Here is a 15,367-nt window from a genome sequence, read left to right as displayed (position 1 = left end):
TGTACTGCCTAACTTTTTCATCAGTTCTCCTACCAGATCTCCTATAAAAACAGGCCCTCTATCAGATACTATTTCTAGAGGTGTGCCAAAACGGCAACAAATGTGCTCAAATATGAACTTCCCCACCTCTTGGGCTGTAATGTGTGTGGTGGCTGCTGCTACCGCCCATCGGGTCATGTATTCTACACCAACTAGAATGTATAGTTTACCTGATTGGGCCCTTGGTAGAGAACCAATTGCATCTATTCCCCACTTTTCAAACGGACCATATGAGATGATAGGAGTCTATGGCTCATAGGTTAGTGTACGTTCACTAGATACTTGACAAGACTTGCATGCTTTACACCAATGATGCACATCCCTGTTCATACTAGGCCAAGAGAATCCTGCCTGTAGAATCTTCCTGCAGGTGATATCTAAAGCAAAATGGCCGCTGCAGACACCATGATGGAAGCTTGAGATTACCTCCGTGATTTCACTGGATATTGGCACTCCCCCGAGAATCTGGTCTTTTCCTTTGCAATATAAGTTGTTGTTTACAAGGTGGTATCTTGTAGCCTTCCTGACTAGACATTGTTTCTGGCCCTTAGTGTACCCTTTAGGCTACTCTCTTATATCTAAGAAGCTGATGATATCAGGCATAGCATTGCTACCTTGAAAGAGGGGTAGTTTTAATTTTATTGCTCCTATGGGAACATCTTGTATTCTTTCCTTGGCTAGAGCATCTGCCTCTTGATTTTCTACCCTAGGGACATGAAATAATTGCACCGCTTCAAACTTCCTTAAAAGATCCTTAACTTGGCGTAATTGTCCAAGTAAAACCTGATTTTTACAAATCCAAGTGCCAGTTATCTGCTTTATCAAAAGCATAGCATCGCCAAACATGTTTAGGTGTTGAATCCCTTGCAAAATACATTGTTCTAATCCAAGAATTAAAGCCACGTACTCTGCTTCATTGTTGGAGTGGGAGTGTAACAGTTGCCCAATAGGGAATACCTTCTCCTTTTGCTCATTAAAAATGATGATGCCAATTGCACTCTGGTCCACTGTTCTTTTGTATGCTCCATAAAAAAAAAGAGAATGAGCTCTTTCTAGGTTATACCATTGGTGTCACTTCTTTACCTTCTGTGTTGACCTTTAGCTTCTTCTCATAGTGACGATGAGTAAGAATACCTGCTAGACTAGCCTTGGTGGAGTTTTCTACCTGCATGTTGTAATCTAACAAGCCACTTAGAGATCCTGGATGAGACATCCATGTGTTGCATTACATACGGAAAGACCTGTCCCATTGTCAGAATTACAAAGGGTCTAGGTAATAGATAAGAGCCGAACTTTGTAGTGGCAAACATTAATGCAAGCACCATGTGCTCTACTGCGGTGAGATGGAGTCATGACACGACTAGAGAAGTAGATAGGACGCATGAAAGAGGTTTGGGGGTCCTTTTGCATTAGTACAAATCCAAGTGTATCACTTTCTACACTGGGGTTCACATAAAATGTCTTGTCCCATCTAGGGGGTGCAATGGTGGGGAGTGTCGCCAGCATTTGTTTCACTTTGGTAAATTGCTGCTCATTTTCTTCACTCCATGATAAGACATCTGTATGGGTGACTTTTTCTAGAGGAAGAACCACCTGAGAGAGCAAGTGAATGAACCTGCTTAAATACATTACCTTTTGAAGGAAAGAGACCAACTTCTTAGTTGTGGTGAGTGATGACAAAGATACCAAAGCTTGAATCTTGCTAGGGTCAACCTTAATCCCTTTTGCTGAAATTACATGGCCAAGGAGAATGACCTTGCTTTCACCAATGTGGCACTTGTCCACATTAAGCTGGCCACCAAGCCTAGCCAGGCCATCATAGACCTTGCTCAAATGGAGGGAGTGTGAACTATAGATGCAAAAATCATCTACAAAGACTCGCATTGACGTCCCAAAGTATGCCTGGAAGACAAAAGTCACATATCATTGGAATGTGGCGGGAGCGTTGGTGAGGCCAAAAGGCATCACTTTGTAAGAAAAACATCCCCATGGTGTTATGAAAGTTATCTTTTTTTGGTCTTCTTCTGCAATACTAATTTGAAAGTAGCGTGAGTATCCATCACATACTGTGTAGCACTCATGACCTGCTACCTCATTGAGAATTTCATCTTGGAATAGGAAGGGAAAATGATCCCTCTTTGTTGCTGCATTGAGAGGTTTGTAGTCTACACACACTCTCCACTTACCATTCTTCTTTGGCGTGACTACCAATGGAGAGACCCACTCTGAGTCTTTGACGGGGTAAGTGAAACCTTCATGTAGCAAATTTCTTATCTCTTTGAGCTTTTGTCTTTGAGCTCTTTGAGCCAAGCCTTCTGAGCTTTTGCATTACGGGCTTACTTCCTTTCTTGAGTCTTATGTGGTGTTGTACCACTGTGATGCTTGTGATATTATCATAACCATCAATGAGCAATCTGGTGAATTACCTAGCACAGAGACATATTCTCTCCTCTCTTCACTAGTTAGCTCACTAGAGAGCACCCGATGTAACTTACTTGTATTCACCAAGGGTTGCGTACCTGACGGTACCTCTTGGTTTTCCGGTGGTGTTTCAGATTGTGTCAATGTTTTTTGGTCTTTCAGGATGACCCCCATTACTTTGATACTACTGTCGCTCTCTTCAGTTGTTGTTGTCTCTTCTCCTGAGGTGGATGAATAGTCACTAGTGGACTCATCTTCCGATGCCTCCAGAATCATGTTGCGTTGCTTCCGAGTCCTCACGTCATAGAATATGGACTTCCCTTTAGCATCCTGCATTTGAATCATTCCGATACTCTAGTCTTGCTTAGCTTCCATAGCCATGAACCAAGATCTTCCAAGAATGATAGGGTAGCCCTCCCCTTTGTGTGTAATAACAAAAATGTCTACCTCCACTTATGTGTTGACTTCCTTCACTTTGAATGCATTCACAATGCCTACACATTTCACTCTGATGTTATTTGCCATTTTGGCTTGGCAGGGTGCTGGCCTACTTACCTCTAGGCCAAGATGGTGCTTCATCTTCTCACTCATGATTCATATCTGTGTCCCACCATCTATGTAGACGTTTGAGATATGGTGCCCCTTGATGTTGGCATCCATGGTTGGTAGGATGTCGTCAAGATTCCTCCCAGAGATAGCCCCAGCTATCCTTGGTCTTGATCTTCTTGTACTTACCATCGTCGTCCATTTTCTCCTCATCCTTAGTGCAAGATGGAGTAATTGGGGCCAAGTTATCTTTGGACCCTACATAAACACATCTTGAACTAGGTCATATGGTTTAGCATACTCACCTAGTGAAAAATCCACAATGTCGATCTTCCGTTGAGGCTTAGATGCATGTTTGCTAGATTCGCCTTTTCCTTTCATCTTCTCCTCCATTTGAGAGGCTTCTTCGTGCATGGCACGCTTCAATCCCATAGCATCCAATTCTTCTACCTTTCCTTTTCCTTTGTTCTTCTCTCGGACCGGATCTTCTACCTTTGCCTTCCCTTTAGCTTCCAGGCTAATAACACTCATCGCTTGGTTTACAGTAGGTGGTGGAGGTAGCGGTGGAATGCGAGACTGTGGTGGTGGTGGTTGTTGTACATGCAATCGAAGGATTTGGACCAGTGGGATCAGCCCCGGTTGCCTAGGTGGTGGTGGTCTTTCCCTTGGTGGGGAGATCTGATTCTGTCTTCCTCCTCTATTGAAGTTCTGCCTTCTCGAATGTGGGAAGTAATACATGCCATGGCCGTCTTCCCCACAATTGTAGCAGTGGTATTCTTGGTTTTGCCTTCGTTTTCCTCTCACTTTCTCTGGATTTCTGACAAGTGCATGCCCTTGCTGCACCAGATGCATGGATAAACTTTCAAGCTGAGTAGTGATGCGATTCAACAGGTCTTGCTGCTCTTTTGATGCCTTTTGTGGTTGGGCTCTATGAGCAACTGTTGCAGTCACCGGGGTTAGTCGGACTGAGCTCGATTCCTCTAACTCATTGACTCTTGCTTGCATGTGCAACTTCTTGTCTTTAAGATGGGCTACTTCCACTGCCAACTCATATGTTGTAGGGAATCTCCCCTTCACTTTCTCTTTAAGCGGCGACCACAGGCCAGCAATGAAATGGTCCTTCTTCAGGAAATTAGGTGCTCCTTCACCTTCCTCTAGTGAGGCAACCCATCGCTCTCACAAATCCACAAGATTTGCAAGTGGCATACTCTAGCAGACTTCCGTGCTTTAACTCTGTCAGCAATTGCCATAATGTTTTTGAGGTTGTGCCTCCACCAAACCTCTTCACAAAGGCAACACGTAGTACATCCATGCGTTCTTGGTAGCTTGGGGCAAAGCATTGTACCAAGACTTGGCCTCTACTTTCATCAACAGAGGAAAAATCATAGCCATGAGGCGTCGTCATCCTTGTTGGAAACCACACAAGCGATGTCGAAGTCATCCAAAATATTGGTGGTGATATCTTCCTCCCTTCTTTCCACTGAATGTGGAAAAAGAGACACTTGCCATGGTAGTAACTTAATGAGAAGGAAATTACAAACTCTTTTTTTTTCAATATCACAAATGACTCAGCGATGCATAACATTTTTTTATAGGTTGGGCGGATAGATTTAAAACAAGATAAAAACGGAAACATTGAAAGAGTGGTACTAATCCAACATGGGGAGAATAATAGGATTTGGGCCCGGTTTGGGGAGCTAAGGATTTCTCCTAGCACTGTAGCACAAAACAGATACACAATCTTCTGTTGGTAGAAGATTTTTCTATCTACATAAATATTCACATGCATGTGTTGCAGAAACCTAAATGGGAAAGTTGTTGGCCCGTTTTCCATGATGCATAGAAGGTGGAACACTTAATTATACTCTTACCGTGCCGGTGTTGATGAGTTGGCACATCCAGAGGAGGTCGTCGCCTTTCATAGGCTCAACTTTTCCTTCGTCACTCAGCACGTACTGGGTGATAGCAATGCATTTGACTACTCCTAGCCTTTTAGCTAGCAGTAGCTATAAGTAATTACCATAGTTGGCACGTTGCATGAACTCCACCCCATTTAACTGTAACTTGTCTCCAGCCCACTCAGTCTCATGATGAGCTGTATGGGGAGAGGAGGAAGACCCTCTACCCGTTCTCCAAAGCAGCAAGGGCAATAGCCGAACCATTCCTCCCTAGGGCATGGGAACCTTCTTACCACTTCTGCTTCAGGGTTGTCAAAATGGAATGGCAACACTCGCATGCGCCGTGCGAATTGATAGACGACCTTCCACTGCTTCACCTCGGATGAACTTCTTTTTGGCAAACTAGGAACGACTCTGCTTCCCAAACTTGGAGCACTCCTGTGGCCAGGTTCTTTTTCCTTTGGGGTCATGTGTTTCCGGACTGGCCTAGCCCTTCCTTTCCTTTGGCTCGAGCGGCCCCTTTTGGTCACTTAAGAGTAGAGGCTATACCTTTACTTGCAGATTCCTTAGGAAAGAGAGGCCTTACCGATATTTTTCCTCCTTTGATATAGATGAGCTTACAAGGGCAGCGGGTAGACAGACATGCGAATTACCTCCCAACCATCCTATATATAGGCCCCGGCCCTCTTCCATATATAGACCCCTTTACTGCATGTGTGTCCGGCACATTTCCCGGGCCGTGCCCGTCTAGTCCTACCCTTGGCATGACATTACTCCCCCCTTGGAGAAGTGTTTTCGTCCTCGAAAACACAAGTGGTGGTATCTTCATAAGAACACTAATGTTTTCCACTGTGCCATCCCTCATGGATCCAACGGTTCATTGAATCGGAACCCGGTTCATTGGGAGGTTCAATGAAATCAAGAGTAACATCTTGATTTTCTACATTGTTGTCCCTGTGCAACCGTCTTGGTTAACCGACGCATAATCAAAAGAGCGTGAAGGCTCCATTTAGAACTCACTTGAGAATTCCAAACGAGTTATCACAACTAAGAGGTGTTTAAATGCATACCCAGGTTTCAGACTTTCTGAAGGTACTAGAATGTGCAATATAACCTCGGCTCATCTTTCCATGAAAGTACTATGCTGACATATTAATCAGCAGCAACCAAGTCCTTGACTTGCGGTGGTTTCTTGCCAATAGTCAACCTCATCCAAACTGATGATTAAGGTTGAAAACTTGAGAATAAAAGGCAGAGACTAGAACTAGCCGTAACATGCCTTTCATCATATGAAGCAAACTCCAAACCAGAAAGGTAACCGATCTAGTTGTTTCACTTCTTGCTTAACGTATGCACTTAGCATATCCTTTAGCGTGCTTGACTAACGTATGCACTTTGCATATCCTTTAGTACCAAATAGAATGCTTGTAAGCTGCCCATCCTACGCGGGATGAATAGCAACAGTAAGAGTGAGATGCTTTCCCCCAACCACGTACAGACAGTCGCCCATGACTGACGACAAACTATGACTCAATCATTGAGTATCCAGCCATATACTCAATATGGAATGGACACAACCAACTAGGTTGAAAGCGAATTGGAGTTTGAGGCAGCTAATCACGAACACCCATACTCAGCCATCACCTTGTATGGTAGGGTGTAAACTCATTCTAAATCTGCAAGAGAGATTGCACTGGCAGTGCAAAAAATTGCAGAAACAATAATGTCCATGAATTTTCATTCCACTCCGAATAAATTTGTGGTAAACACTAGGGCCCATAACACCTAGTGTGCATGCATTTAACACAAACATATCCGAACCGCAATTCCATGACGAGACTTTCCACGGTACGTACGTGAAAGTTTTGCAACAAATTTGGACCATAATAGAATGTGACAACCCAATCAAACCTAGGTACCAACCATGAGACATTCTCATGTACATAGCATACGTAGCTATATGTAAAAATGACCCTCCGTTTAAGGTGGTTTCACAGCACTTGGAATCGTAACAAGTTTGTCCTTAGTACCTGACAATTTCTGGCCACTAAAATTGCTCCTGATACTGTGCACTTAAAATGGTCGAACCAATGGATGCGACCAGCACCTAGGGACTTCGTCACGACACATTGGCAAACATTGGCGCCAGTGTCAGTCTAAGAGACTCATATTCTCCACATGTGGAATATGTCTCAAACAAGGATATCAAGAAAAGCGACATCCATCAAGTACGAGCTAGTACTTGTGTGTGGAGGTAACTGCAAACACTCCGCGACAAGAGTGAGAGGGACCCTCATTATCATGCTCCACACTGGCTAAACTGAACTCCTTGAGTTCCTAGACCATGTTGTATCCCATGTGACAACATGTGCCAAATCGAACCCTAAAACTAGGTTCGTAACAGCATAAGGTACAGTGGACGTTACGGTCCAAAATACTCCGTTCCAACATGCCCTTGGCATGGCTTTGAAAATTTCAAGCGTATTTATATAACTTGCACTAGAAACCGTGGGTGTTGCCTGCGCAATCCAACCCCTTTGGTTAACATCTACGTAGTCAAACCCCTTGGTAAGACCCTCTGTAGAAACTGCTCAACTAGCAGGCAACGGTAACCAACATAGTTAACTGTGTACATAATGATTGGAATGAACTCAAAAAGTTGAACTCGTCTGCTACCGTGTGGTAGATTGCAGAAGTCTTTCTTTGAAACTTTAAATGGGAGAGATCAAACTGTGATCCTCAATGCCTATGGGGTGATTTAGCAGTCACCCTCCGGGCTGTGCCCCAAACAATATGTCCATAGAGACTCCGTAGTGCTATAGAGAGAGCAAGAAATCCACACAAGTGAGCTGCCTAGCTCTTGTGAACAGCCATGCTGTCTTAACTGATTGCTGCATCTATACTTCCTTGTAGAGATCATCTGCTGTGAGTGGACGATTTATCAAAAACTCTACTTGAGTGTCGCACTGAAAACATGTAGTGCAAAAATGACACTGTAAACATCATGAATGACAAGACTCTTGCTGGGCCATTAATGTCGATGTATACTTCCCTGGGTAGATCTGTTTGATCTGGAAAACAATCACCCAAAGAATGCCAATAATTGGGTCTTACCCTTGGCCTGACAATGGCTCTTAGCCTGTGTGGCTCATAGCCCTTATGCAAATTAGTTGAGAGTTAGAGCACCTTGACTCAGGCTCCATTGAACCGTTGAAGACTAATTTGAGTAGCATCTTAGCCACGTGCTAGCTGAAAGGTAGAGAATCTTGGCTCAGGCTGCACGTATCAAAAGCTTCTTAGAAGATTTTCATTTTTCCCTTAAAGAGAAAGAGAGAGAAGAAGAGCATGCTGGGCTGAGGAACTTTCCTTAAGTTTTTAGAGTGTGTGCCCAAACTGTGTGCTCTTACGCATCTTATGTCTGACTTGCAGCTTATCGTATAAGCATTCCACAGGTTTTCGGTATGACTGTCTCATTAAGAGAGATAACAGAAAAACACAAAACTCACTCCGACCCACCTACCTTGTAGGGGTCGTGATTATATGAGTACGACATAGCTTTGGCACTTTGCCTGTAAAATAAGTGCTAGATTGAGGTTCCTTTTAGTATTGTTGGGTGGTAATAGCAACCAACCATCAGGTTCAACAATCCATCACTTAGTCTTTCCTGGACAGAGTTGCGAGTATGATAGCGGAAGCGTAATCTATGAAGTGGTGGACTCCATGCCACTTTCTTAGCATTCCTTTCATGAAAAAGCGTAAGCCCTTGGCTAATATGACGGCCTCAAGCGTGAGAGCGGAAACCAAACGTGCCTTGCACAATCTGCATTGGTAGTGGTACATCATAATGGGATATCACCACACCTAAAATGGGAGCAAACTGCTGGTCATACCAGCTCCCCAAACTTGTGTCCCAATGCCCGTGATTCCAGGTCAATGGGCAGTAACGTGGCACAAGGGAGAAGCCTTGCTTCGTGTAAAATTGCCAAAGCACTTTGCTTTGCACAATGATAGTAATTGCCAAGGAAAGTGTAAACATGGAAAAAACAAGAAAAACTTAAACTTGGCTAACCTGGTTGTTGCTGTAACGAGTTGTCCCGAGATTTTGTAGGAGAAAACTTGATCACAGATGGCTCATAGCCATATGTGGCTGTCGGATAGATGGCTCATAGCCATATCTGATGTCTCATAGATGGTTGATAGCCGTATTTGCTGTGCGAGGGGGAGTTGTCGTGTACACAACTACGTCTTCTTATGTCAGATACATCCGTCGTGTCCGGAATGAAATATCCTGCATACAGTTTGCCATATCCTTCCCAAGTTGTATGCTCATAGCATATGCCAAACATGGGGAGTGTCAAAGCAAGAAGCCTGATGTGAAGCCTTGCGTCATAGAAATATGTTTGTGCTGACAGTCAACGAATGTGGCTGCAGATATCATAACAAAAAGAATCGACCTTGTCGAGCAATTTCAAGTGAAATTAACCAGTATTGTGTGGCAAGCATCCTCTTGTCAGTTTGTAGAAACAGTGACAAGGAGTCAGCCATGGAGAGCAACTTGCTGCCCTCAACAAATCTAGTAATAGACCATGCCTATCTCCTTGAGATACTGAAAAATTGGTCCTTGGACGTGCCTTTGAAGCAAAATGTAGCTTCATATAATTATGTATGTCCTCATTTCCAACAAGTGCTATCAGCGACGACAGATGTCATAGCAAAGAGAGTCGACCTTGTCGATCATGCACAAACAATTGACCGTGTCGAATTGTAATGTAATGGAAAAATAGTAGAACACGTGCAAATTATGCATCTTGTACCTGCTTGGCTCTATGAACGATAGCCGTGATCATCCATGCTAGTGCATACTAGAGTTATCAAACACATGCTCAATACTACTCTACTTCTGGCTGCCAAGGGCCTTGCCCAATGCACCACCAATTTGGAATCTTGTGAGAACTTCCATAGCGTTACCGTAGAATCATTCAAGCCTTGCTTGATAAATTCTACATATCTCTTGGGCGGCAACCATTGCACTAGTCGGAATTCAAAAAACCAAACAAAGTGCAGATGATTGTAAAGAATGCAAAAAGTAATGCCGAAACATAAACAAAAATACCTGGAGCATTAGCAGATCCACCTTGAAGCCTCGCCAAGATGCCAACCCACGACCTTGTCGTGCATGGTGTTGGATCTCGCTCGTGGGATCCATAAGTTCTCGAGTCTGGTGTCCAAATGTGTACCAGACTTGGTACTGCTGGAATCTGGGAGTCGGTCGGATTCCTTTCAAAAACAATCGGCGTCCGCCGCTAGTGATGCCTTGCATGTGATTGCCAATCCATGGCTAAGTTAGAAACCTTGCATCATGGCAAACTAAACACCTTGCTTGCCGAGCACTGCTCTTTATGCATGCCTTGGACTCCAGTTTCAATCCTGACATGGAGAGGTTTTGAGAGGTAGCTTGTAAATTTTCTGCACATGAGCTATGCAGAAATTTCAAAGCGAGCTTCTCCTTTTGCCGAGATCGTACCTTGAATCGGAGGTCCCTCCAGAGCCATGGCCAAGAGAGCTTTGGACTATCCTTGAGCGGCTAGGACGCAAAGCCCACGATGATATGAACACCGTAAGCCTACACACACACACACACACACACACACACACACACACACACACACACAGAGAGAGAGAGAGAGAGAGAGAGAGAGAGAGAGAGAGAGAGAGAGAGAGAGAGATAGAGAGAGAGAGAGAGAGAGAGAGAGAGAGAGAGAGAGAACACTCGCAATTGATGAAAACAACCTCGGGGGTGTGAGGGTGAATTATTTTTGCAATATTTACAAGGTGACATGCCGTGGTGGTAGAGAGGTAGGGGAAAGAGATGGTGAAACCTACTTGGTGCGTTCTCAGGGGCAACTCAATGACTGCAAATGTTCATTTTCCAAGAGCGTGCGTACGTGTGTGCATCGACCATTGGAGTCGAGAGATGGGTGTGAGTCCCTTCGCATGGTGCAATTTCCAAGGCAAACCCAACACACAAGACCCTAAACCCTCTCCCCGTGATGATGATGGTGTCAATCCCTCCCACTACACTCTACCCAATGCTTGGTTCCACATAAGTTGCCCCCCCCCCCCCCCCCCCCCGATAGTGACCTCTCAGTGCCAATTTATAGGTGTTGGCTGCTTGGATTATGGTAATCCCAGTGTGGTTATGGTAATCTTAATCGGGGAGACAAAGCAAGTGGTGGGCCCGGTGTGGTTGACCCTTGCTTTGTTTTGGGGATGGTTAATAAAAGATGGGAATCTCTACGTGGGCCTTTGTTACTCTCACCTAGAGAGAGGATATTTACAAAAGGGAAAATTTACAATGGCTTGGGGTGACAACTGAAGATAATGGTAAAATAACCTAAAATTACTGAGATGGCATTGAGGTTGCGTGTTGCCGGCGAATGGCGAGCTACCGGTGCGTTGGTGTCGAGCGTACTTCTTTTCAGAGTCGGCCGGGGCATGCCTTCGGAGCATTTTCTGTTTTTTGTCGTTGGCGGCGCGTGCTTTGGATCCTTCTTCTTTCCTTTGTCGATGTCGTAAGCGTTTATGCATGTGCGTATGTATGTATGTGAGTGTGCATGTGTGCGGGTATTTTTGTGGGTGAGTGTGTATATGTATATGTATGTGCGCATGCGTGCGTGGGAACACGGGAAAGGGGGGGGAATTATATAATGTATGTATATATATATATATATATATATATATATATATATATAAAATTTATATATTTTTTCTCTTTTTTTCTGTGGCGGATGGAGGACCGTTTGCGCATGGCGGAAGCAGAGGGGGGAGGTGTGTGGTGGGGGGGTGTGTGTGTGTGGGTGAGTGTGTGTGTGTGTGTTTCTACTGTTGCCGCAAGGCGAGTGTGTGTGGGTGTGTGGGCTGCTGTGCGCAAGAGAGTGTGTGTGAGTGAGGGACTTCTGCGGACTGCGCATGGGAGAGAGAGGAGAGGTGGGGGGAAGGTGTGGTGGGGTGTTTCTGTGGGTAGTATGTGTGTGTAGCGTTGCTGCCGCAAGGCGAGAGAGAGAGAGAGAGATTTGCGCTGGCGGCATCCGGATGAGAAAAGAGAGAGAGTTTGGTGTGCTGCCGAAAGGCGTGAGAGGGAGAGGGGGAGGTGTGGGGTGAGGGGATAAGGTTTAGAGAGAGTGTGTGAGGGAGAGTGAGGGAGAGAGGGGGTATGGTGGGGCATGAGTTTGTGTGGGTGAGAGGGAGAGGGGGAGGGTGGTGTGTCTTGCATGGGCTTAAGGACGAAGGACAGCTAAGTCAATGGGGGGGGGGGGGGGGGGGGGGAGGTTAAGCCGAAAGAGGGTGAGGCGAGCGGGTGGGGAAGAGGGAGGAGGGGTCGGGGGAGGGAATACTGGCGGGCCCAAGAGGGGGGAGGGGTGTGAGGCGGTAGGATAGGGTAGAGAGTAAAGGATAATGGGAGAGGGGTGAGTGTAAGAGTGAGGGGGGGGGGGGGGGGGTCTCACGCAGCTCATACCGAGGGAGCACGAGAAAGGGGTTGAGGGGGGGGGGGGGGGGGGGGGGGGGGGGGGGTTTCTTCTTAATTTCTGCCTGGCCGAGGAGGGTAAATCGCGGGGGGGGAAAAGGGGGAAGAGGATATGTAAAGAAAATGGGGGGGAGAGAGTTCGAGAGTTTTATCTGATGCCCGTGGGCCGGGAAGGGAAAGATGAGTTACGGTGGGGGGGTACTGAGAGTGGGGGGGGGGGGGGGGGGGGGGGTGGGGGTGAAATGAGTTTTCTTTTTCTTTGATTTTCCGAAAGCTAGCTATCACTAGCATTCATTGATCGTGTGCTTTGGTCAACAACAGGGATGGCATTTTAGAGCCCTCCCACTTGATGCTCTTAACTTGTGGTTAGCACAAGAAATACAAGATGGGGAGCTTACCTCTTGCATACTGACGACGCTACAGCCTCCTAGTAGTATTTGAATGAAGGAAGTTAGTGTTTCTTCAACCTCCTCTTCCTCCCTTCTCCAGTTGGAGAATTCTTGCAGCCATTCATCCATGGTCGACGATGGGCGTTGTCTTCAGCATTGTAAACTGGAGGTTTTTGAGAAGCCCTCCTCAGTGGGGGCACCAAATGACAAGCGCAAAGCATGACACGGACCACAATGGCGTCAAACGCAAGGAGCCAATGCACGTCGAGCTGGCCACGATGAAATGAACAGGGGGCACCACCTTCCTTTGAGAGGCTAGGATGGGAACAATAGTGATTTAAAATCACTCAAACTCTGCCACCGAGAGAGAGAGAGAGAGAGAGAGAGAGAGAGAGAGAGAGAGAGAGAGAGAGAGAGAGAGAGATGCAGGTGATAAAAACCCCTTGGAGTGTGAGGGAAAACTGACTAAATGCAATATTTACAGAAACCTTCTCTTTGGTGAGGTGGCAACCATGGTGATAGAGAGAGATAGAGAGAAATAGTGAGCCTATAGTGCGTTCTCTAGAGGTGACTCATGAGCACGGAGATTTTCTACTATCGTGAGTGTGTGTGGAAACCATTGAAAACAAGGTGTAGACTTGGCTCCTCCCCTTAGTTCTAATTCCCAAAATGCTACACCAAAATCCCCTCTCCCTTGGTGCAAGTGTTTCCAATCTCTCCCACCAAAATGCTACCAAGTGCTGACCCCCTCAATAGTGACCTCTCAGTGCCTTTTTATAGGTGCAGGATGCATTAGGTTAGGGTAATCTGATGAGGTTTAGGACCCTAATCAGGAGAGACAAACCAAGGAGTTGGGTCCCAGATGGTTGACCCTTGATTTGTCTTAGGATAGTTTTAAAATGAAAAACACCTAGGTGGGCCTTTGTGACCATCACCTAGAGAGAGGTGACGATTACAAATTGGAATTTTTTACAAGATTTTGGCTTGAAACTGGAAAAATAATGATTACTACGGATACTATTGCAATGATGTAGTGGATGAGATGCATGCGAATGGCGGGCCTTGTTGGTGCGTCAGTGTAGTGTGCTCACCAGTTTCAGGGCCGGCCGGGGCATGCCTTCGGCATCTTTCCTTGATTTGGTGTCGCCATCGTGCGACTCGATTGTCTTTATTCTTTGAGCATCGATGTCAATTCTTTGTTTTTATTTTTTCTTGTGTGTGCGTATATGCGGGTATAGACTGTGTGTATATGTGAGTGCGTGTAAACATGCATATATATACGGGGTTGTGTGTGTATGTAAGTGTGTGTGTGTGTATCGGGAGAGCACGTGTGTGGGAACGAGAGAGAGAGAGAGAGAGAGAGAGAGAGAGAGAGAGAGAGAGAGTAATTATATATATATATATATATATATATATATATATATAAATAATTTTCTTACTATGTAGGCTTTTGGGGGGCGGGGGGGGGGGTGATGACGTGAGTGAGCTCATGAGGGGGGGTGAGAGGGACGATGTGTGTGTGTGTGTGTGTGTGGCAAGTTGGGGGGTGTGTGTATTATGAGAGAGAGAGAGAGAGTGTGTGTTTATTCACTGCGCCTTCGGGCCTGTCGAGAGCACGAGAGAGAGATAGAGAGTGCGGGAGTGAGGGATGGTGGCCCTATGGCTGACGGGAGTGAGGGGTGAGAGAAGGGGTATGGGGGGGTGTGTGTGTTGGTGTGCGTGGGTGTGAATAAGAGAGAGAGAGAGAGAGAGAGAGAGAGAGAGTAATTTTGGCTGAACTCAGCATAGAGAGAGATAATTCTGAAAAATACAAAAGTAGTTTTTGGAATATTTCTCATAGTACATACGTAAAAGTTTTCTCGATCACTTAAATGCATGCTTGTACAAAATTCTTTTCGAGAGCCTAACTGAAGTGTACACAAAACTCCATGTTTGTGAATTTTAATGACTGATGTGATGTGTGATGAGAGAGAACACATAAGAGATGTTTTCAAAATACAAAAAGGATACTATGAATGTATCCAAAACGTCCAAAAACCTTTAAAACGCTGAAATCTGATGTCTCTAGCTCAAGATATAGCGTTTTTAAGCCTAGGGCCTCATGAGGTCAGTACCAAGCGAATAGAGGCCCTTGAGGGGGTCTCAAGGGCCTCTATTTGTTTGGTACTGACCTCATAAGGCCCTAGGCTTAAAAATGCTATATCTTGAGCTAGACATGTCAGATTTCAGCGTTTTAAAGTGCTATCCTAAGGTTTTTGAACGTTTTGGATGCATCCGTGGGCTTTAAAATGCTATATCTTAAGCCTAGGGCATCATGAGGTTAGAATCAAGAAAATAAAGGTCCCAAAGACCCCTCAAGGACCTCTATGTGCTTGGCTCTGACTCCTTCATAGTCTTAAATAGTACATATCAAAACCTATCAAGTACGATCCATTCAAATTTGAATTGCGAGTACTTCATAAAAAGGTGATTGATGCTTGTGCGAGATGCACGGGTACAAGTACTTGACTTTATAAGATAGCAACATTGGGTCATAAAAAGGCGTTTCT

General features: G+C 45.2%; 1 pseudogene; it reads right to left on the bottom strand.

Moving 5' to 3' along the window:
* Nucleotides 1–9,703: 9,703 nt before the first annotated feature.
* LOC147456878 (uncharacterized) lies at nucleotides 9,704–12,947 on the bottom strand (annotated as a pseudogene).
* Between the last annotated feature and the right edge of the window lie 2,420 nt (nucleotides 12,948–15,367).

The sequence above is a fragment of the Adiantum capillus-veneris genome, chromosome 5 (assembly GCF_014529385.1).
Source record: "Adiantum capillus-veneris isolate H3 chromosome 5, ASM1452938v2, whole genome shotgun sequence".
Taxonomy (NCBI): Eukaryota; Viridiplantae; Streptophyta; class Polypodiopsida; order Polypodiales; family Pteridaceae; genus Adiantum; species Adiantum capillus-veneris.
This window is presented reverse-complemented; position numbering and strand designations above follow the sequence as displayed.